Source organism: Hyaena hyaena, unplaced genomic scaffold (genome assembly GCF_003009895.1).
Source record: "Hyaena hyaena isolate Hyena2069 unplaced genomic scaffold, ASM300989v1 scaffold_85, whole genome shotgun sequence".
Classification (NCBI taxonomy): domain Eukaryota; kingdom Metazoa; phylum Chordata; class Mammalia; order Carnivora; family Hyaenidae; genus Hyaena; species Hyaena hyaena.
In genome coordinates this window covers 2,005,112-2,026,294 of record NW_024080717.1, presented here as the reverse complement: position 1 = coordinate 2,026,294, position 21,183 = coordinate 2,005,112, and the positions used below count along the sequence as shown (strand labels likewise).

Sequence of the window (21,183 nt, the reverse complement as noted above, 5' to 3'; positions counted from 1 at the left end):
ACTGTGAGATCATGACCTGAGCCGACATCAAGAGTCAACTGCTTGGGGCGCCTGGGTGGCTCAGTCGGTTAAGCATCCGACTTCGGCTCAGGTCATGATCTCACAGTTTGTGGGTTCGAGCCCCGCATCGGGCTCTGTACTGACAGCTAGCTCAGAGCCTGGAGCCTGTTTCAGATTCTGTATCTCCCTCTCTCTGACCCTCCCCTGCTCATGCTGTCTCTCTCTCTCTCTCAGAAATAAATAAAAAACATTAAAAATTTTTTTAAAAAGTCAACTACTTAACCAACTGAGCTACCCAGGTGCCTCGATTATTAGCTATTATTGAATGCAATGTGATCCACAGGAAATAAAAAATGTAGCATATCCAAACTTCACCCAGAGACACCCATGCCTCTGAAACAAAGGAAATAAAAATTAAGCCACTATTCCTGCCGAGCCCTAGCTTGATTTCCTTGGAGATTTTTGAATCCTCTGGAATGCAGCCCAATGAACAAAACTTTTGAATTAGTGGCCATTTTCATGGATGGTGCCAGATCTTATAATTACTGGAATCTATAACTATACACAGAATAAGGACTGTGTCCCATAAAGAAAAAGATAGGCAATCGTTTCCACCACACATAGCCAATATCGGATAATAAAATTAAACTTGGGATTAAAGTAAAAATTAACATTTTTTATCCTCCATCCTGCTTTGATACACCTAATTGTTATCCCTCATTTCATTTCCTTCTATTTTAGTGGAAGGATGGGTTATTCCCTGTTTTTTTCTCTCGAGAAAGTCTTTAATAGCTATGTCCTTCAGGTCTTCCTTTGGTTGATTGCGATAACTGCCAAAAATAATGGTGTTTTCCCATGGAAAGCTGGTCCCCTAAAAGAAATGGAAGGATAATAAAAGATGAAGCATGACCAATTTCTCCAATTCCACTATGATTCTGGTTGTTACTTATGCTCCAATAACTTTCCCATATTATAAATCCTGACAAAGAGAAGTCTTGTCAATTTTGGTTTTTGTTTTTTGAATTTTGGGGGGCGCAGAGAGGTGGTGTTTGGGCCTCAGAACGTGGCATAGGAGTTAAGTCAGCTTTGGATCAGAGGAACCAAGTAAACTGAATAGTTGAGTAGATGCTGGGACATTTTAGAAGTAATTCACAACCTTTCCATACCGATGTCTAAAGAGAATGAAAAAGCATCTATATAGAAAGAAACACAAATAATGGGGCATAAAATTTCCACACCCAAGTACAAGGGAACCAGACAGAACTGCAGATTACTCTGCACTGTTCACACAACCACAGAGAGCCTGGGCCATCCGATACTTTTTAAATACCTACCAACATTAAAATAAAACACAGGAAACTACTGCACTCATTTAAAAAAAGCAAACAAATCCATATAGGGACTTCAATCAAGATTCAACATTCGGCTGTTGTTCGGTTCCAGGGACCAAAGAAGAGGAAGTTGAATTTAAAATAAAGTGAAGAAGGGGCACCTGGGCGGCCCAGTCGGTTAAACGTCTGACTCTTGATTTCAGCTCAGGTCGTGATCTCGTATTTCGCGGGTTCAAGCCCCGTGTGAGGCTCTGCGCTGACAGCACCGCGCCTGCTTCAGATTCTCTGTCTCCTCTCTCTGCCCTTCCCCTGCTCTCTCTCCGCACGATCTCTCTACACAAGTTCAGACACGCACACGTATTCAGCTACACCCACATACATTTGCAAGTATGCATGCACACAGATGTGTTTTATATATATTCCCGCGATCACACACATGTGCCAGCCTTTAAAAGGAGAGAATACTACCGAGCAAGGGGAGAAATCAGAGTTGAGGCAGCCCTCCTTCCAGATCACTCTAGTCCCCTGCTCCTCAAAATGCGGTCCCTGGACCAGCAGCATCAGCGTCACGGGGTTTCACCCCAGATCTCCTGAATCAGAACGTAGCTTTTAAGCAGACTGCCCGGCGATCTGTATGCCCACATTACAGTCTGAGGACCGGGCCACCGGGCTCCGAAGCTGTTAGCCACACGTGTCGATTCAGTAATTGGGGTGGGATTAGTGAGCCTGACAAACTGCGTTTCTCGTTTTAATTAAAATTACAATTGAGAACATAAGAGCCGATTCACTTGTGGGACTACTTTTGAGTTAAACACGTTCGGAACAATTCAGGCACACGAATCTTAAATGCAAATCAAGTATTTCTGATAAAAACTGAGCGTCCGAGCTGTGAAGCACTGGAAGTGTGAAATGCACACAGATTTCAAAGACTTCGAACGCCAACAATGTATGTGAAACGTGTCATTGATCATTTTTGTAAGGATAAGTTGAAAGGATGAAATTTCAGATACACTGCATTAATTTTCATATAATATTAAAATCCAGGTGCGTCTTTTACTTTTTAAAATGTGGCTACTAGCCGATTACAGCTCACATATTCCCCCTGGACAGTGGTGTTTTCGATCCCTGGTTTTTCTACTGTAAAATTACGGGTGCCCGGGGCCCAGTCCCAGAGACTCTGATGAACTTGGTCTGGGGCGGCCCCGGGCACTAGGACTTTTGAACTCTCCCTGGAGAGTCTACTGAGCTGCCAAGCTGTAGGACCATCGCGCTCGGTTAACACAGATCCATCCATCCCAGCTGGTAAACGATGGCCTCAAAAGGACCTGATATCTTTTGGGAGCTCAACAAAAATGCAGAGTTGGGAAAGCAATGCCCATTTCTTACCAAAAGAGTGAAAAAGGATCCCCACTGATGTCGTGTGGGCTGAAGGCTGGGTGACTGGGGTTTCCTCTCAACTTCAGGCAGAGTCCAACGCACCCAGATGAAAATCAATGTTTACTCAGTTTCTCTAGAAACCCACTACCAGTTCTCCCAGGAAGTCTCTCCCGTCTCTGCTGCAGTGGCTTTCCGACTTCTGCACGTTTAGGACAATCTCCTGGCTAGTTTATGTTCAGAAGCAGATTGCTGGGCCCCAGCAAACGCACACGAGCTCTGTGCTAGGGTGACCCACCGACCGCCCTGGTTTGCCCGGGACGATCCCGGTTTTGGTTTTAGCGCGGAAGGTCCCGCAACCCGGAAGCTGGTCGGTTCTGGGCAAACTGGGACACGTGACCACCCTACCCCAGGGAAGTGCACGTTTAAAGCAGCAGCCCAGGTGATGCCTGTGGAACCCAGGTGAGCACAGTCGGAGAGCCACCGGAAACCCAGGTTCTTGAAGACTGGTCGGCCAGGTTCTTTCTGAATGAACCAACCGCCCCAAGAAGGCAGCCGCCGAAGTTACACGAATACTCGGTTCAGCAAATAACGGATAGGGGGAATTGCTCTACTTCAACTAAACACATTAGGAAATTGTTTAAAACCTTGTGGGGGGAAACAATTACCAAAGAAATCACCCCGACCACCTTGAAGGGAACTCTTTCGTTGTCAGGAATTCAGCAGATCAGGGCTGGGGAGGCAGAGTAAACGTGTGGCATAAATTCAAGTCAATCTTGAGTTTGAATCATTGCTTCTGTCATTTGCTAGCTGTGCAACTTCAGGGAAGTTCCTTAACCTCTCTGTGCCTCAGTGCTTTCATGTGTAACAATGAAATGAATGATGTACATTAACACTGAAGATTAGCCATAAAGAACAAGAAATCATGCATTGCATCAGACAAATCCCAGTTCCGGGGTGTTCTACAACATACCTGACCAGTGTTCCTCAACACTGTCAAGGTCATCAACACTAAGGGAAGCCTGAGAAACTGTCACAGCCAAGGAGAGACATGACGATTAACTGTACTGTGGCATCCTGGAAGGGATCCTGGAACAGAAAAAGAACATTAGGGTAAAAACGAATGAAATTGAAGTCCAGAATGGATCTTAGTTAAGATTAATGTATCAGAATTGGTGTATTGCTTGTGACGAAGGTACCATACGGAGTTAAGATGTTAATAAGAGGGCCAACTGAGCGCAGGGTATATGGGAACTCTGTATGTCTCTACAACTTTCCCGTAAATACAAAACTATTCTAAAATTGGAAGTTTATTACCAAAAAATGCCTAGCAGGGTGGTGCCCAGGCCAGAAACACACATTAATAATAGCCGTCGCGATTACCGTGAACTATATATGAGGAATCATATGAACAAGAAGGCCACCATCTTGAGTCAACATTTTCAGAAGAAACTAGGAGCTGAAAAGTCTTGGGGATCGGGCTTGGGGGAAGGGAAGATGATGAAAGGGGAGATGAAGAAGCCACCGGCCACTGCGGATTTTGTCTCCAGCACGCCTGTGCCTGTCACTTCTGCCATGCGACCCAGCTGGTTCTCTGTTCTGAGCCTGACCTCCTCTCCCCTTCTGCCTGTGTGTATGCATGCACGTGCATGCGCGCGTGCACGCGCGCACACACACACACACACACACACACACACAAGGCCCAAGCCCTTATCTGATTTCTCCTTTCTGTATCTACTGTACTCGGCACAGCACCTGACTTAGAGTAGAAATGTTATCTGTATTTACTGAGTGAAGGACACGATACCACTGACCGTTCAAAGGATGGAAGGAAAACACTCTGGACTAGAACCAGAATCCTTTTCATACATGTTTTCTCCTCCTAGCTTCCTGGTACCTCCCTCACTGCTCAAAAAATGAAAGCGCCCAAGCAAATAAACAGATACCACTCCATTGCCCACATAACCTCGCGTCGGGGGCTAGGGTGGGGAGGACATTTGGGACCATATTTGCTGTTCCACGTGGTAGTTTGCATTTGCAACTACAGGTGACAGGCCCTAAACAGAAATCCCTTAGTGATAACTTGTACTAGATTGTACCTCATGTGTTCTATTTAATTTTAGCCTCACGCAAATTTTGTTAGATAAGAAGGGCGCGTGTTTTTAGCTCTGTTTGAGAGATGTAAACATTTTTGAAAAGGAAGGACGGAGGGGAGGAAAGTTGGACGTAGAAGGAGGGAGAAAGAGGAGGAAATGTAGGGTGGCCACAGCATTCATACAGTTCATTAATGGGCCACTGTCAAAAAATACCACGCTGGGCGGCTTCAACAACAGATACTTCTCTTCCCACAGCTCGGAAGGCTGGGAGTCTGAGGTCAAGGTGCCATCAGGGTGGCTGCCTTGCTGTGTCCTCATATAATGGAGAGAGCGAGCTCTGGTGTCTCTTCCTCTGATAAGGACCTCAGCCCATCAGATGAACACCCCACTCTTAGGGCTTCATTCAACTGTCAGTGCCTCCTCAAAGGCTCCATCTCCAAAAGGAGCTACATCTGAGGTTAAGGCTTCAACTTAAAAATTTGGTGGGGGGCACAACTGAGTCCACAGAAGGATGTTCTCTGACTGGGGGCAAGAGGGTTAACAGGGCGAGCAGGGAAGAACAATTAGTTGGACCAGAGGTCAGCAAACTAGGGCCTGCAGGCCTCAGTGGAAGGCCACATTGATTTTGTGAATAAACTTTTACCAGTGCACAGCCACACCCAAGCTGGCCATGTTGCCCAGGCGGCTTCCGCTAGGGGGCAGAGGTGAGTAGCTGCCACAGAGACTCACACAGGAAGTCCCAAATATTTACTCTTCAGCCCTTCACGGAAGTATGCGGACTCCTGAGCTAGGCCTGTACGGGGCTGTGTGTTTTATCTGCAAAGCAACTCCCTGGGTTGGTATTCTTGCCACTTCACCGATGAGGCGGTGGAGCCTCTAAGACAGGATGTGACCGCCACGTTCATAGCCAGCAAGCCCGGAGGAGAACTCGAACGTTCAGAAAGGTGCCCTTTCCAGGCCACTCCACCACAGGGTCTTGGGCTTTTCTTCTAGAGCTCAGAGTTGTGTGTGGATGTGGCTGCCAGGCTGTGGCACCTTTACTTTTATGAATAAAGGCCACCTTTAAGTCAGTAAATCAGGGGCACCTGGGTGGCTCAGTGGGCTAAGCGTCCAACTCTTGACTTCAGCTCAGGTCATGATCTCCGATCGTGGGATGAAGCCCCACATCAGGCCCCTTGCTGACAGAGCCTACTTGGGATTCTCTCTCTCTCTTTCTCTCTCTCTGCTCCTCCCCCACTCGCTTGTTCTCTCTTCCTCTCTCTCAAAATAAATAAACTTTAAAAAATCAGGAAATGTCCCATCGCACAATGGCTTCCTTGTCTGCCTCACAGACTGTTGTCACTCGGGCCCCAAAGTCCCACTGTCTCTGGTCACACCTCACTAGTTTTTGTTTATAGCTATTTTAGGGCCTCGGTTTCTTGAAATTTTACTTTGTTTTGGTTTGCTTTGTGCCAGGGCATGTGTTTCCTATGATTAGCATTTTCATAGAAAGCAGATCACTTGCATTAAGGGAACCTTGCAAATAATTATGTAGACCTTGCGGAGTTTCCAGGGATAATTTGGGGACTGTTAGTCCTAAATGCAATGGCTGGTCCTTTGCATTGTTAGACATGGTGTTCCCTTTCCAGCCTCCGATACTGAACACAGGGTGTTTTCTTTATTGTATTTATTACAACTCGGGGTTCCTGCTTATAGAGGCATTTGTCAATAGAAAACAGTTCTTGGATCCTCTTTGAATTAGTAGAGACATTCCTCAAATGATTTGCACAAGAATCCAGAGCCTTTGCATTAGGCCTGTGGTGGAATTTAAGGCAGCAAAACTGCAATTGGGATTAACATCGCTATTGGCTAATGGGTCTCTTAGTAGGGCTTGGATTCTTGATCTTTCTGTCCATACAGAAAAATGATCTGCATGTAGATTCGTGCTGTGTTAGTATGTTAGCATCGTTTCCTCAGAGGAGCGCCCTCTTTCCCCCTTCCTGTGGTCCTAGGGGGGCTGTGAGTTACATCGGCCCGGCCCCAGCCAATCACATTGCCCCTTCTACCCTGAGACACTGCAGCTGGTCCAAGGGAAAGTGCGGGACCTGACAGGCGCTAATTCCCCAGAATGGTAAAGAAGGTGGGAGAGAGGCCATCAAACAAAGGAACACTGTGCTGAGAGAGGGAGGCGGGGCCCCCAGATCCAGCCCCTCTTGAGGTCTTACCTACCCCCTGGACTTCCTAGGGATGCAGACCAATAAATTCCTTTTTCTGCCTAACTAATCCAAGTTGGACTTCTCACTCAAAACCCAAATTGTCGTCCTCACTGGTCTAATAACAGTTCCAGACTCTTGAGTGTCCTCAGAAATATGCATCGGCCCAACTCCCAGGGGGCACAGGGCACTGGGCAGTGGGGTCCAGGGGTCCCCCTCCTGGCCACCATCTTAGAACTCCTGGGCCATCCCTCGGCCAGGCTGGAGGGCCTTAGAAACAGAGAGCTCTAGGACATGGGATGCCACGTCATTTCCTGGATGTGTGTGTGCCCTCTGTTATGCACACCAGTGTGTGCTGGACTTGCATTCCTGAATTCTCTAACTCCCTGCCCTTTGGCCCATCTTGGAGTAGAAGCAAGATGAAAGCCTCATGCTGGAACACTGATGGTATCAATCTGGGGGAGCAAAGAAGGCCACGGAGGATTAGTGGCTGGGCCCACCGCGTTGATGATGCTCGACAGAGTGAGCCAGCCACAGTCTGGGAGCCCCGGTTGGACCCCGAACCTACCAGCGGTCCTCAAGCACAACCGACGTAATCAGGGAGGAGAAATACACCAGCGGTCCTCAAGCACAACCAACGTATGTGTTTCTCTCAGGGAGGAGAAATACAGCCCAATGCATTCCACCAAGTGGCTGCAAAAATCACCCCTTCGGTGAGGGCACACTGTTTTCCTTCTTCGTTTTCCAGAAGATACCTCTCTGGACCTGCCTAGATTCTGCCTCACTAGATTGTTCAAGTGTCACCTGAAGTGTTAGCTATGACTCACAGTTTCCTGAGATCAACTGCACAACCTTCCCCCTCCCCAGCGGAAAGGTCCTGAGGCCTGCCCACACCAGCCAAAACTTGGGAGCCGATGGCGGGGCGATGCCTTAAGGCCACGTGCGATGTGCGCCGCCGCGTGTTTGCAGGGAATGATAAACAAGCACGCTTCGTTGCTGGCTCAGTCCTTTGCAGTTTAACTTGGCTTCCTCTGTTTCAGACTGATGGGAACCCAAGTCCATTCCTAAGACCCACAAGGAAGGAAAGCTCTTTGCGTGAAAGGCGCTCCGCCAAGGTGCTAATTCCATCTTTGGTAGGTTTTTTTTCCCCAGGACTGTGTTCCTCATCCAGGAATTTCTCTGAGCTCGGTGGTTCGCACGTCCCAATTCCAACTTTGAATAAATAAACCAGCTAAAGTGCTCGGTTGCCTCCGGGAATTGCAGGGCGGTTTCTGAACCTCCATCGCCCCCCAGTGGCCATTTCTTTTTGTCTGGGATTTTCTTAAGCCAAAAGGTTTAGGACTCTTCCCTCTGAAGCTATTGAAAAAATAAAGGTTTTAATTGTCACACCGAAGATTATGAAAAGTTTATGTGGATACCTATTAGCGATGTGCAACTACGAGCTGCTGGACCACAGGGTCACAGATCCATGCAATTGACAAGAAGCATGCAATGGACAGATCTTACCCATTGGGGTGTCCCTTGTAAAAAAATCCCTGAAAAGCCTAATATGAAAGTGATTACTTCAAATATGCTGTTTTTAATTTAGAGGATTCAGACCTGGGGTTCCATTTTTCTGGTCCAATTAAACCACTACTGGGGCGCCTGGGTGGCTCAGTCGGTTAAGTATCCAACTTTGGGTCAGGTCATGATCTCGTGGTTTACAAGTTCGAGCCCCATGTTGGGGCTGAAGCCTGCTTCGGATTCTGTGTCTCCCTCTGTCACTCCTCCTCCCCCTCTCGTACTTTGTCACTCTCTCAAGTAAATAAAACATTAAAAAAATAATAAAAAAATAAACCACTATTCATGACTATCATTTTTTAACTTGTGTTATCCCTTTGCAAACTCTTCCACCATAAAATGTTTTGTAACATTGTCCAAAGTGATGAGGAAACATTCAGTGCCCACAAAAATGAATGTTTATAAACCGCATACGGACTACTCCCCAAAAGCCCACATTAAACCAGCACATATATATGAAGTGGCAGAATCAAAGCAATGAAAGTTTTAGTGATTTCAAACCTGAACCAGATGGAGAGTCAAAAATAGGTGATAGGGTTGCCCTAAGTCATCAGACAAAGAGAGTTTAAGGACATTAATTAGTCTCAACGGTCAGTAGGGACTGAGGTACGAGACTTCATTTATCACCGCCCATCCACCCACCTACCATCCCACCCCCTCATCCGTTTGCCCAGCCACCCATCTGTCTAGCCTGCCACCTGTCCACTTTAGGTTAAGAAAGGCATCCTCTGGGAAACAAAGGAAAAGGAGTGAGTCTTCAGAAGAGGGATAATTTTGCAGCCACTTGGAGGTGTGCGGTGGGCTTTGTTTCTCCTTCCTGATCACCTGCACCCGTCTGTCTCTACGTTAGGTATGTGGCAGACACTGGCTGAGGTGCCAAGGAGAAAAGATGTTTAAGATGCAACGCCTGCTTTCACGGTTCTGGAAGCAAAAGAGAGTTTTCAGAGTTTTCAGTCTGGTCTCTAGTCTGAGGGTCCATTCTCAGAGAAGGTAGAGGTGACCAGGACCAAGTCACTACATCCAGAAAAGACCCTCAGTGGGGGACACCCAGGGAGTCTCGAGACCTAGTTGGCCTTGGCTGCAGAATAGACATGAGAACGTGTCCAGCCACAGCCACTGAATGTTTTCTCTGAAAAACCAAAGGTGGGCTATCTGGGATCCCAAACAGGCAAACTATTTTGAGGGAGTGAACACACGTTACATATGAAACAACCAAGGAATGCTTTTACAGCATAATAAGCTCACAAATTCGCATTAAACACAGGCAGTGCTTTTTATGGCTGGCATAAAGTATTTTGCCACGTTTCCTAGAGGAGGAGCTAGAATTGAGGAAAGCAAGTACAGACCGAGGAGGGTTACCTTCAGCTCAGAAAGCGGAAGATTCTTGCCTCCCTACTCATAGTCAAGTTCGTATTTCAACAGAGTTGTCAGATGACGGTGAATTATTTGGGTTCACCACCTGCTGTGCCTCGCTCCCGTGCCCCTTTTAGAGGCCAGATTCCTAGTCCTGTAAATAATTCTACCCTAGTGCTCACCTCCCACACACCAAACATTCCTGCCACCCCTAAATCCTGAGCGGAAGCGCGTGTCTTTCCTTTACTCACATCTTGCTTCTTTTCCGGCCGGAATGTTCTCCTCCTCTGGCCACCCTTCTACCCCTGCCTTTGAAGGACAGACTTCAACAAACCTTTTATTTTTTTATTTTTAAAAACACATGTATCTTCCTTTTTAAGTTTATTTCTTTTTGAGAGAGAGAGAGAGAGAGAATGCATGCGCACATGTGTGCATGGGGGGAGGGGCAGAGAGAGAGGGGGACAGAATCCCAAGCAGGCTCCGTGCCATCAGCATGGAGCCCGATGTGGGGCTTGACCCATGAACCGTGAGATCATGACCTGAGCCGAAACCAAGAATCGGACGCTTAACCGACTGAGCCTCCCGGGTGCCCCTCAAATATCTTTTAAATCTCAGTGGCCTGGGGGCCTCATCATTAGTGCCAAAGCCCATCTTTTTGTGTGTGTGTCCAGCATACTTTACACATAGTAGGTGCTCAATAATTTGCTAAAAGCAAGGGAAAGGGGAATGGTGGGAAGAGAAGGCTGGAAGGAAGAAAGAAGGACAGGAGGAAGCAAGAGAGCAAGGGAAAAGAGCCGATAATAAAGAAAAAAAGGAAAGGTAGAGAAAAGAATTATTTTACAAGGGCCCAATGTTGCTGCTAATGAACCCTCCCCGACAATGCAACACTCACTCATCCTGCTTCGCGAATGACCTGAGCATGCCACTGAGGTTTCTTTTCAGGGACAAACCTTTCATGAAACAAATGAATCTATTGCAGTTAAAGGTGTAAAGAGCTGGTTTCCAGTGTTTTCTTGTAGTTTGGGGGCAGACTGAGCCATTCACCGTGGAAATAAAATAACAGCCACACACACACACACACACACACACACACACACACACCACAATTTTCAGGAAACCTTTCAGTGAATAGACAGAATGTTAATTTCAGCCCTTTTCCCACGATGCAATTCTCACACAAGTTGTCAAGTGCTCCTAGGGAACAAAGTGTATGAACACACAACAGTGATAGAGAAAGAAAGAAAGAAAGAAAGAAAGAAAGAAAGAAAGAAAGAAAGAAAGAAACCAAAAAAACAAGGGAAGTTCCCAGAGATGGAATTTCTAATAAACATTTAACCACTGGTAGAAGACGCGATCAATTCTATTTCATCTGATACAGCGACAGGTATATGGCACGGCGCTCATGGACACTGGTCCATTTCCATCTTAGCAGTCACTCCTCACCGCGGCCCTGCAGAAGGGCTCACCTGGGGACAAGTATGCTGGCACAGGGGAGCTCTTATAGGTGGTCCTCAAACCACATCAGCGCACGCCCTCCCTGCTCCCCTCGAGTAGCTCAGTGCTTAGCACTGCAATACTGCAAACCGCAGTCAATTAAAGGATGAGGCCACTTTGTGAGATAATCAAGGAATTTAAAAAAATAAATCAAGCATATTGCTATTACTGAAATTATGTAAATAAAGGTAGGGGTGCTGGCGTCACCTGGGCACTTGTGAGAACTAGAGACAGACTCACACTCCACCTAGACTTACTGCATCAGAATCCACATTTTCATGTCATCCCGGAGGGAGGTATATGCACATTCAAGTATGAGAGGCGTTGGTCCAAACTACAAAATCAAAAGCAACCGCACAGGGATGCAGACCCACACACATGACTTTAAGACCACGGAATGTTTTATTATCAACTCCCCACATTTTATAGAATAGGTATTTAATAAATTCACCCTGAAGCAAAGTGTAAGCCATTGTCAGCGAGGCCTGGCCTCCCTATCCCCGGAGTTCAAGATCTGGTTCACTCGACTGTCCAGATCCATAGAAGATCACGTTTCCCTAAGTTATATGATACTTCCCAGGGGCTCATGTTCTCGCGGTCACCTCTGTCTCTGGACTTCTCTTTCAGCCTGTGCTGGCTCGGTTCACATCAACTTAGATCAGAAACAAGCCCTTTATCATCCTCCGTGGAAGTCCTTTCACCAAAACATTTGTTATTTTGTTATATCTCTTTTTTTTTTTTAATGTTTTTATTTATTTCTGAGAGAGACAGACAGTATGATCAGGAGAGGGTCAGAGAGAGAGGGAGATTAAGAATGTGAAACAGGCTCCAGGCTCTGAGCTGGCTGTCAGCACAGAAATATAACAGAGACGTATGGATACTTTGTGAACATGAATGAAGAAAACTGTATTCATGCCAGTCTAAAAGTTAACACAATGTTTAATGGATAAATAATACTACTAGAAGCATTCCCATAAAATTTTGAAATGCTCACTACCACTCCTATTATTTAATATTTTGCTGGAGTCATTAGCCCATGCAATTAGCAGGACAAAGAAATTACAGGCCTTAGAATTGGAAATGAGGAAGGAAAAAAATTATTAGTTGAGATGCTATGAAAGAGTTCCCAGAAAAATCCAAGAGAAACAGAAAATAAGACTAAAGACAATTTGAGAATCCAAAACACTGAAGAACATAAGGTGAAGGTAGCCAAGAGCTTTCATAAACATACCAACACATAAGAAAAGATTTCCCTTCCACTGCGACAACTAAATTTAAATACCAAGAAATAAGCTCAACAAAAGACTATCTAAGATTTGAAGAACCACTTTAAAATGGTATTGAGGACCACAAAAGGATGAAACATTCATATTCATGCAGATTCATGTATAAGATGACTCATTTTTCTCAAGAGTTCTAGTCTTCTTAAATTAATATATGACTTTAACATAATCCTGATGAAATTGCCAACTACAAATTTCATTTGGAAATATCAATAAGGGGAAGTATCAAGAAAAATTCTGAAAAAGAAGAGGAATTGAGAGGCTACTGATTTGCCAGATGCAAATGTGGCACAAAAGTCCCACACCGATGCAACAGTGACTCAGGGTAAAGTCCAAAAATTGGTCCAAGAACTCGTAAGGATTTAGTGTCTTAATAATGAGAAGACGTCTCAAATCTAGTATGCGTGAAGGGGTGTCTGGGGGGATAGTTTATTAGATGAATTATCCTGGGACAATTGAGTAACTGTCTGAAAAACAGGAGAGGGACTGGAATTGGAACTTATTCCTTACACCGGGATACATTTCAAATCTATTAATGTTTGAAATAAAAAGTGAAAACTTAAAAATTTGAAAAAAAAATAAAAGGATTCATTTAAGGCTTAAAGGAAAGTCCTTCGAACTATGCTACGATACCCAGAAACCATAAAGACAGACTGAAGATTAAGGTGCACAAACACTGCTCAGAGCAAAACTTACCACGAGCAAAAACACAAGAAAAAATGACAAACAGAAGGCACGTCCAACTCCTTGTTTTGGACTGAACTGCGTCCCACTCAGAATTCACATGTTGAAGCCCTAACCCCAAATATCACTTTAGGGACAGTAATCTTTAGGGAGGTAACTGCAGTTGAATGAAATCATACGGAATTAGACAAATACCACAGGATTTCACTTATATGTGAAATCTGAAACACAAACGAACAAGCAAAACAGAATCCACAGATACAGAGAACAGGTTGGTGGTTATCAGAGGGGAAAGCGGCTTCAGGGGTGAGCAAACAGGATGATGGTGGATGGTGACTCGCCCTATTGTAGCAAACACTTTGTAGCGTGCACAAAATTGAATGACTGTGTTGTACACCTGAAACTACTATCATGCCATATATCAACTGTAATGAAAAAAGAGAGACAGTTAAGTGAGGTCATAAAGGTGAGATCTTGCTCTGAGAGGACTGGCGTCCTTACAGGAAGACCGACCAGGGAGCTCCCTCTCTGCACGCGCAGAGACGAAGTCTAGTGAGGACGTAGTGACAAAGTGGCCATCTCTAAGGCCAGGAAGGCAGATCTGACGGCAGGTTCTTTTTTTTTTAATGACAAGACACACAGAGAGAGAGACAGAGAGAGAGAGAGCACAAGTGGGGAAGAGGCAGAGAGAGAGAGGGAGACACAGAATCTGAAGCAGGCTCCAGGCTCTGAGCTGTCAGCACAGAGTCTGATGCGGGGCTCGAACTCACAAGCCGTGAGATCATGACCTGAGCCGAAGTCGGACGCCCAAACGACTGAGCCACCCAGGCCAAGAGTTCGTTTCTTTACTATGTAAGTAGTTCCTACAAAATCATGACCCAACAGAGCACATATTGTGCTGCTGAAGGTTTGGGGAAATGGGCTGTCTTATACATTCCTAGAGGGAAGTATCGATTGGTACAACCGCGTGTTGGAAATTTGGAAACACCTATCAAAGATAAAAGCAAATCCCTCTTGAGCCAGCATTTCAGTTATAAGTGTTTATCCCACAGATGCACTCAAAGATGTGAGAAATGATGTAAGTACATTATTACTCATTGTAGTATTGCTCATGATCGGAAAGTTTTATAAATGATCAAAATGTAGCTAATTAGTAAAAGATCAGTTACATAAATTATATGAATCCAGACAACGGAATAGTGTACGACTGTTAAATACAAAGAAAAAGGGGGACACCTGCGTGGCTCAGTCAGTTAAGCATCTGACTCTTGATCTCGGCTCAGGTCATGATCTCTCAGTTCATGAGGTCGAGCCCCACATCAGCCTCTGCACTCTCAGCCCCAAAGCCTGCTTGGGATTCTCTCTCTCTGCCCCACCCCCACTTGTGCTCTCCCTCTCTCTCTCAAAGTAAATGAATAAACTTAAAAAAGAAAAAAGAAGGAAAAAGGGCCACTTTATGCAACTATATGGAAAGCCTCCAAGATTTTTTAGGTAATGAAAAACAAAGGTGAACACACTATGTGGCGGCCTTCGGTGCTAGCCAGGGACAGGTCCACATGGCCTTGTCCTGTGTTCCCATCGTCACTTGAAGGGAAGCTTTCACAGTGTCCTGAGCCCTTGATGTCCTGCAAATGAAAGGGGAGGATGTCCTCAAGTTCCGAAGGGCAGGAGCCCACGTGAGGTGGCACCGACCTTGACTTCCAAATGGAACAGCACATCTACGGAAGGAAAAGCGATGGCATCTATACCAGAGATCTGAAGAGAACCTGGGGGGAAGCTTCTGCCGGCAGCTCGTGCGATTGCTGTCCCCGCGCACCCAGCTGACGTGGGTGTCGTACCAGCAGGGAGTACTGGCCGGAGGCTTCCCGCCGCCACCTTCCCTGACCAGACCCAGGCGGCCCTCGGGGAGCTGAGACTTCCAGTGGTTACTGCTCCCGGGGCCTCCATCGGCCCCCCCACGGAGGTGTCCCACGCTAGCCGGCCCGCCATGGCTGTGTGACACAGGCTCTCCTCTGTGCTCTGTGGCCACCGCCGCCCCTTGCAACAACGAGGAGCTCACTGGGAGGCTGTGGCGTGGTGGGTGCTGGCCCTGGAAGGTCCGCACGTGCTCGGCACCGGTTCCCAGGGGCCCCACACCAGCGCGTGCCTGGTCTCTGCCGCTGCGGAGGCTCCTGGGTTCACGGCTGCTGCGTCCAGACTCACAGCCTGGCCTGCCGGCGGCCGGGCGCGATCCGGGCCCCTTCGCAGTTCCCTACTGAAGACGGGGGGCCACTGGAGGGGGAGGAGCAACCACCGAGTGCTCGGTGCTCCCCCCCCCCCAAGGGCCCCCAGAATGGAAGAAATGACTTAAACATAAGACCTGAAACCATAAAACTCCTAGGAGAAAACATAGGCAGTAAGCTCCTCGATGTCGGTCTTGGAGATGATGTTTTTAATTTGGCACCATACACAAAGGTAACAAAAGTAAAAATAAAGAAGTAAAAATGAACATCAAACTAAATAGCTTCTACACGGGAAAGGAAACCATCAACAAGATACAAAGGCAACCTACCAAATGGGAGAAATACTTGTGACTGGTATGTGATGAGACATTACTAGCCAAAATACATACAGCACTCATACAACCCAACCAAATAAAAAAAAATCCAGTGAAAAACTGGGCAGAAGAACTGAATAGACATTTTCCTAAAGAAGACATACAGATGGTCAACAGGAACAGGAAAAGGTGTTAAACATCACCAATCATCAGGGAAATGCAAATCAGCCCAAGTGAGATTTCACTTCACATCTATCTGTTGGAATGATTACTCTCGAAAAGACAAGAAACAACATGCTGAATGTGGAGAAAAGGGAACCCTTGTAAACTGCTGAAGGTAAACTGATGTAGCCACTATGGAAAACATTATGGAGGTGTCTCAGAAAATTAAAAATAGAACTTCCCTATGATCCAGGCACCTATGAGGGGCTCAGTTGGTGGAGCATCTGACTTCGGCTCAGGTCATGATCTCACGGTTTGTGGGTTTGAGCCCCACATCAGGCTCTGTGCTGACAGCTCAGAGCCTGGAGCCTGCTTCAGATTCCGTGTCTCCATCTCTCTCTGCCACTCCACCGCTCATGCTCTGTCTCTCAAAAAAAAATAAACATTGAAAAATTAAAAAAAAAAAAAAAAAAAAAAAAGAACTTCCCTATGATCCAGGAATTCCATTGGGTATTTATCCAAAGGAAATGACTAACACAAAAAGATACATGCACTCTTCTGTTCACTGCAGTATTATTTACAATAGCCAAAACATGAAAGCGAACCAGGCGTCCATCGGTGGACATGTGGATTAAAAAAAATATATAACGCCCACGTGCATGTGCGCACGCACACACACATGCACACACATGCACTGGAATACTATTCAGCCATATAAAAGGCAATCCTGACACGTGTGACAACACGGATACACCGTAAGTGTATTTTGCACAGCAAAATTAGTCAGACAAAGAAAGACAAATTCTGTATGATCCCATTTATATGTGGAATCTACAAATAAAAAACTCATAGAACAGATTGGTGGTTGCCAGAGGCTGGATGCGGAGATGGGGTGAGATGGACAAAAGTGGTCAAATGGGATGAACTTCCAGTTATAAAATAAATTAAGTGCTGAGGATAGAACGTACAGCATGGCAACTATTGTTCCATTTCTTTTTTTTTTTCTTTTAATAGTTTATTGTCAAGTTAGTTTCCATATAACACCCAGTGCTCATCCCCACAAGTGCCCTCCTCCATGCCCATCACCCCCTTCCCCCCCACATCCCCATCAGCCCTCAGTTTGTTCTCAGCATTCAAAAGTCTCTCATGCTTTGCCTCCCTCCCTCTCCCCCACTATTTTCCCCTTCTTCTTCCCCACGGTCCTCCATTAAGTTCCTCCTAATCCACCTACATGTGCAAACATATGGTAGCTGTCCTTCTCTGCCTGACTTATTTCACTCAGCATGACACCCTCAAGGTCCATCCATGTTGCTACACATGGCCAGATTTCATTCTTTCTCATTGCCATGTAGTATTCCATCATATAGATAAACCACATCTTCTTGATCCATTCATCCGTTGATGGACAACTTAGGTTCTTTCCAGGTTTTGGCTATTGTTGAGAGCGCTGCTGTGAACACTGGGGTCCATGTGCCCCTATGCATCAGCACTCCTGGCAACTATTGTTAACAATACTGTCTTGTATATTTGAAGTTGCTAAGAAAGATCTCAAAAGTTCTCATCAGAAGGAAAAAAGTTAACAGCTCTGTGGTGATGGATGTTACTAGACTTATTGCGATGAACATTTCACAGTATTTATGTATATCCAATAATTATGTTTCACACCTGAAACTAATAGAACATTATATGTCAATTATATCTCAACTAACAAAAATTGTTTAAAACCCTGCCACAAAAATTGTGGGAAAGACGAGGAGTTATGGAAGAAACAGAGAATTACAGGAAACAACAGAGAATTGTGTGAGATGAGGAATTGTGGGAGATGATACAAAATTGTGGGAGACATGGGAGGTGGGGAATTCTGGGAAGGGACAGAGAACTGTTGGAGAGGGAACTGGGGACAAACTGGGGAACTGTGAAGAGGAGGAAGATTAGGAGAGGGCAGAGAATCAGGGGAGAGTAGAGAATTGTGGGAGAGATGGAGAATTATAAAAGAATCAGGGAATCATGTGGGAAAAGGAGAATAGTGCACAAGACAGAAAATGTGGGAACTCTAAAAACTACGAAAGCAGCACTTTGTAAACAAAAGCAAAGGTAGGTTTGGAAAGGAGATTTAATTTACTACAACCAGTCATAAATTCAGTTTGTAATTTCAAAAGAGCTTCGATTTTTCCTCTCTGCTAAACCCTTGGGTCTGAAAGCAGGAGTTCAGATCACATGACCATGGGCAAACCCACACGCTCTGCCTTGTAGAGGCAGATGTATACACACAGGCACATACTCACACACACAAATATACTCACACACACAAACACGCACATATACACACATATGTGCACACATGTCTTGGAAATTTCAAACGCGGTAACAGAAATAAACTAGTATTTATGGCTGGACACAATTTTAAACCTTATAAAAAATAAAACGAGATGAAAAAGCGATAGGATAACCGAAGGAAATTAGAGTGTCAGTCTAGGAATCCAACATACAAGTAACAGAGGTTCCTTAAAAGAAAGAATGAAGAGAGTAGGAGTGGAGCCAAGTTAAAGAAAATTAATCATCCAAGAAAATATCCCCAACATGAAGGTTACGGGCTTCCAGAATGAATGGTCCCATCAAGTGTCAAGCCAATGAGAGCAAGAGGTCTATATCAAGGCACATCTTTTCTAGCCACTGGAAGAAAGTTCAAAATATTGTTGACGGGATGAAAAAAACATGACATTTGACTTTTCAACATCAACAATGGAAACTAAAAGACACTGAAGTAACTGCCTAACAATTCTGAGAGAAATGCTTCTAAACCTAGATTTATATTTCCAAACTACCAAGTAACTGGGAGGGTGAAACACAGCTTCTGATTTTCAAGACCTCAAAAACCAATTCGCTCCCGAAACAATGCCAAAAAGAATACATGGTATCCAAGAGCCAGAGATCCAGCAAAGGATAGTAAAGGGTTGAAAAGAAATCCCAAGAAGACTATGGGCAGAAGTCATTTCCAAACAATTTAGAATTGAGCAGCTGCAGAGGTGAGGGGCTTATCTGTGAGATAGTTCCCATATCTCCAAGAGAAAAAAGGAAACAGACATTAGTTGATATATTTAAATGCATTGAGAGGAGATTTACAATGCAGACAGGAAACTTGGAAATAACCAAAAAATCAAAAAGACAATGGGGGGGGGCGGGGCGGACGCAAGTACTGAATTCTACTGAAAAAGCTGTACAAGAAAAAATTCATCTTTGGTCATCACAAATATTTTCATCATCACAGTAATGTAAATGCTAAACTGTGATGTATCCCAAACCAGATTAAGTATTGGCATAGGGGAGGGACGCGTGTATTTGTGTCCGCGTGTTGTTTGGTACACGGATGGAAAAGTAGAAGAAAGAGTTAAAGAGCAGTAAGTCTTTGCCTGGGAAGAATGGGAGCTGGGGTTGAAAGTGCCCCCCACCCCCCAGTCTCCCTACCCACCTACAGCTCTCCGTTAACGCCCTGGCCCTGTTCAGTAGCTCCTACTCTATAAAGCATCCTTGTTACTTTCCTTCGCAAGCACTTCCGGCACATCAACCCTGTAACAGTCACTTCTTCCCTTTAGCCTCCACCAGTCTGCGCATACTTGCACTGAGATGTCAATATGTTTACATCTGTCTGCGTGGGTCTCTCCCATTACCAAAGGGTTTTGGGCCCTTTGGTGCCATAGGCCCCTTTGGACTGTGAAATCTACGAGTATCTTCTCAGAATCATATTTTTACATGCATAAAACAAACTACAAGAAATTATTAAAGAAATAGACGATATTGAAATGCAGTTATCAACAGATTTTAGAAAAGCAGATTTTGATCGTTAAAGATCCGGCTGCCCAGGAAATATGCATTTTCCCCAGGAAATATGGTTTTTAATATGCTGTCTTGAGCCAGTTTGGAAGCCCCGGCTAGAGAGGCCGGTCAGCTCCCCTTCTTAAGCAGCTAAATCTACACCTGTCGACCAAGTGTTGTTGGGCTCTCGTACTCTGAGCCACTAGACACCCGCCCTGTGCTCCAGGGCCTGCTGAGATCATTCAAGTTAACCAATCCTGAATCTGCTTACCCTGCCTCACCTATTTCTTCCCATGGACACCATCATAAAGGCTCCTGCCCCCAGGTCCCCCCTCTCCCTCTGGCTCATGAAGGACTGTAGCGCTGATACACGTGGCACCCCAAGGTGTGACATGTACTCCTTCTCTTGGGGTCTCTGAATATAATAAACTGTATTTCCAATGGCAGTTGTTTCCTGATCTGTTGACTTCACCAAATCTAAATAATAATAATGAAACTTATTAAAATGGCTGAGGCTCCAAGATTCGTGCCAGGAGTGCTCTTGAAAACAGCAATGAGAGTGACAGAAGGTCTGGGCAAAGGGAGAAGTTGGATGTGAGGCAGTCACAACAGAGCCTCAGCCCCTGAAGCTGGGATGGCTCTTCCAAGTTACTGCCCTTGAGGCTAGGGCCTGGGGCTTCTGTAGCCTTGCAGAGACCACTCAAAGGCTGCAGTCCACCTCCAGGGAGAGGATGTGATTTTTGCCGGAGGCACCTCTCTTTGGCTGTGGGCGATTCCTGGAAAGAGACCCAGCCCAGTGGCTTCAGCTGCTAACACCCCCAGCACCCTGGAGGTGGCCTGCCCCGCCCTGAGGGCGGATTAATACAGATAGACAGATGCTTCTTATTAACACTTTTTAAGTAACAGGATTAAACGATCTTCATTTCAAAGTAGCGATGAATACTATTTTAAGACAGAAACCCCCATCATTTAGGACATAATTCCTCTGTAACTCCTGTTAGTGCCACATATAGCCAACACTACTAGGATTTGTTGCCTGCATTCCTTACGGGAAAAAAAATACTAAATTTCTCTTAGAGGTAAGTGAAAATACAGACCTTCGAGTCCACACACCCAGTTAAGAAGGCCTTGGCAGCCGGAACCTTGATTTGTTCGTTTTGGGATCTCCGGAGTGGGCCACCTACTGATATTACTTGAGTCACGGCTATAACTAAAACTGACGGGATGCAATTTAAAAGATGGAAATTTTAAAACTAACTTCTCCAAAGCAGCCCCTCTGCGGCTTAAAGGAGCCATAGCAGACAA

At 45.4% G+C, this 21,183-nt stretch overlaps 1 long non-coding RNA gene across 1 annotated transcript; it reads right to left on the bottom strand.

Moving 5' to 3' along the window:
- Window positions 1–693: 693 nt before the first annotated feature.
- On the bottom strand, window positions 694–21,167 carry LOC120233116. Its single transcript, XR_005528719.1, has 3 exons — window positions 20,976–21,167; window positions 3,679–3,794; window positions 694–871 (listed from the first exon to the last, which is right to left on the bottom strand). It is a non-coding gene; the product is annotated as an uncharacterized LOC120233116 (long non-coding RNA).
- Between the last annotated feature and the right edge of the window lie 16 nt (window positions 21,168–21,183).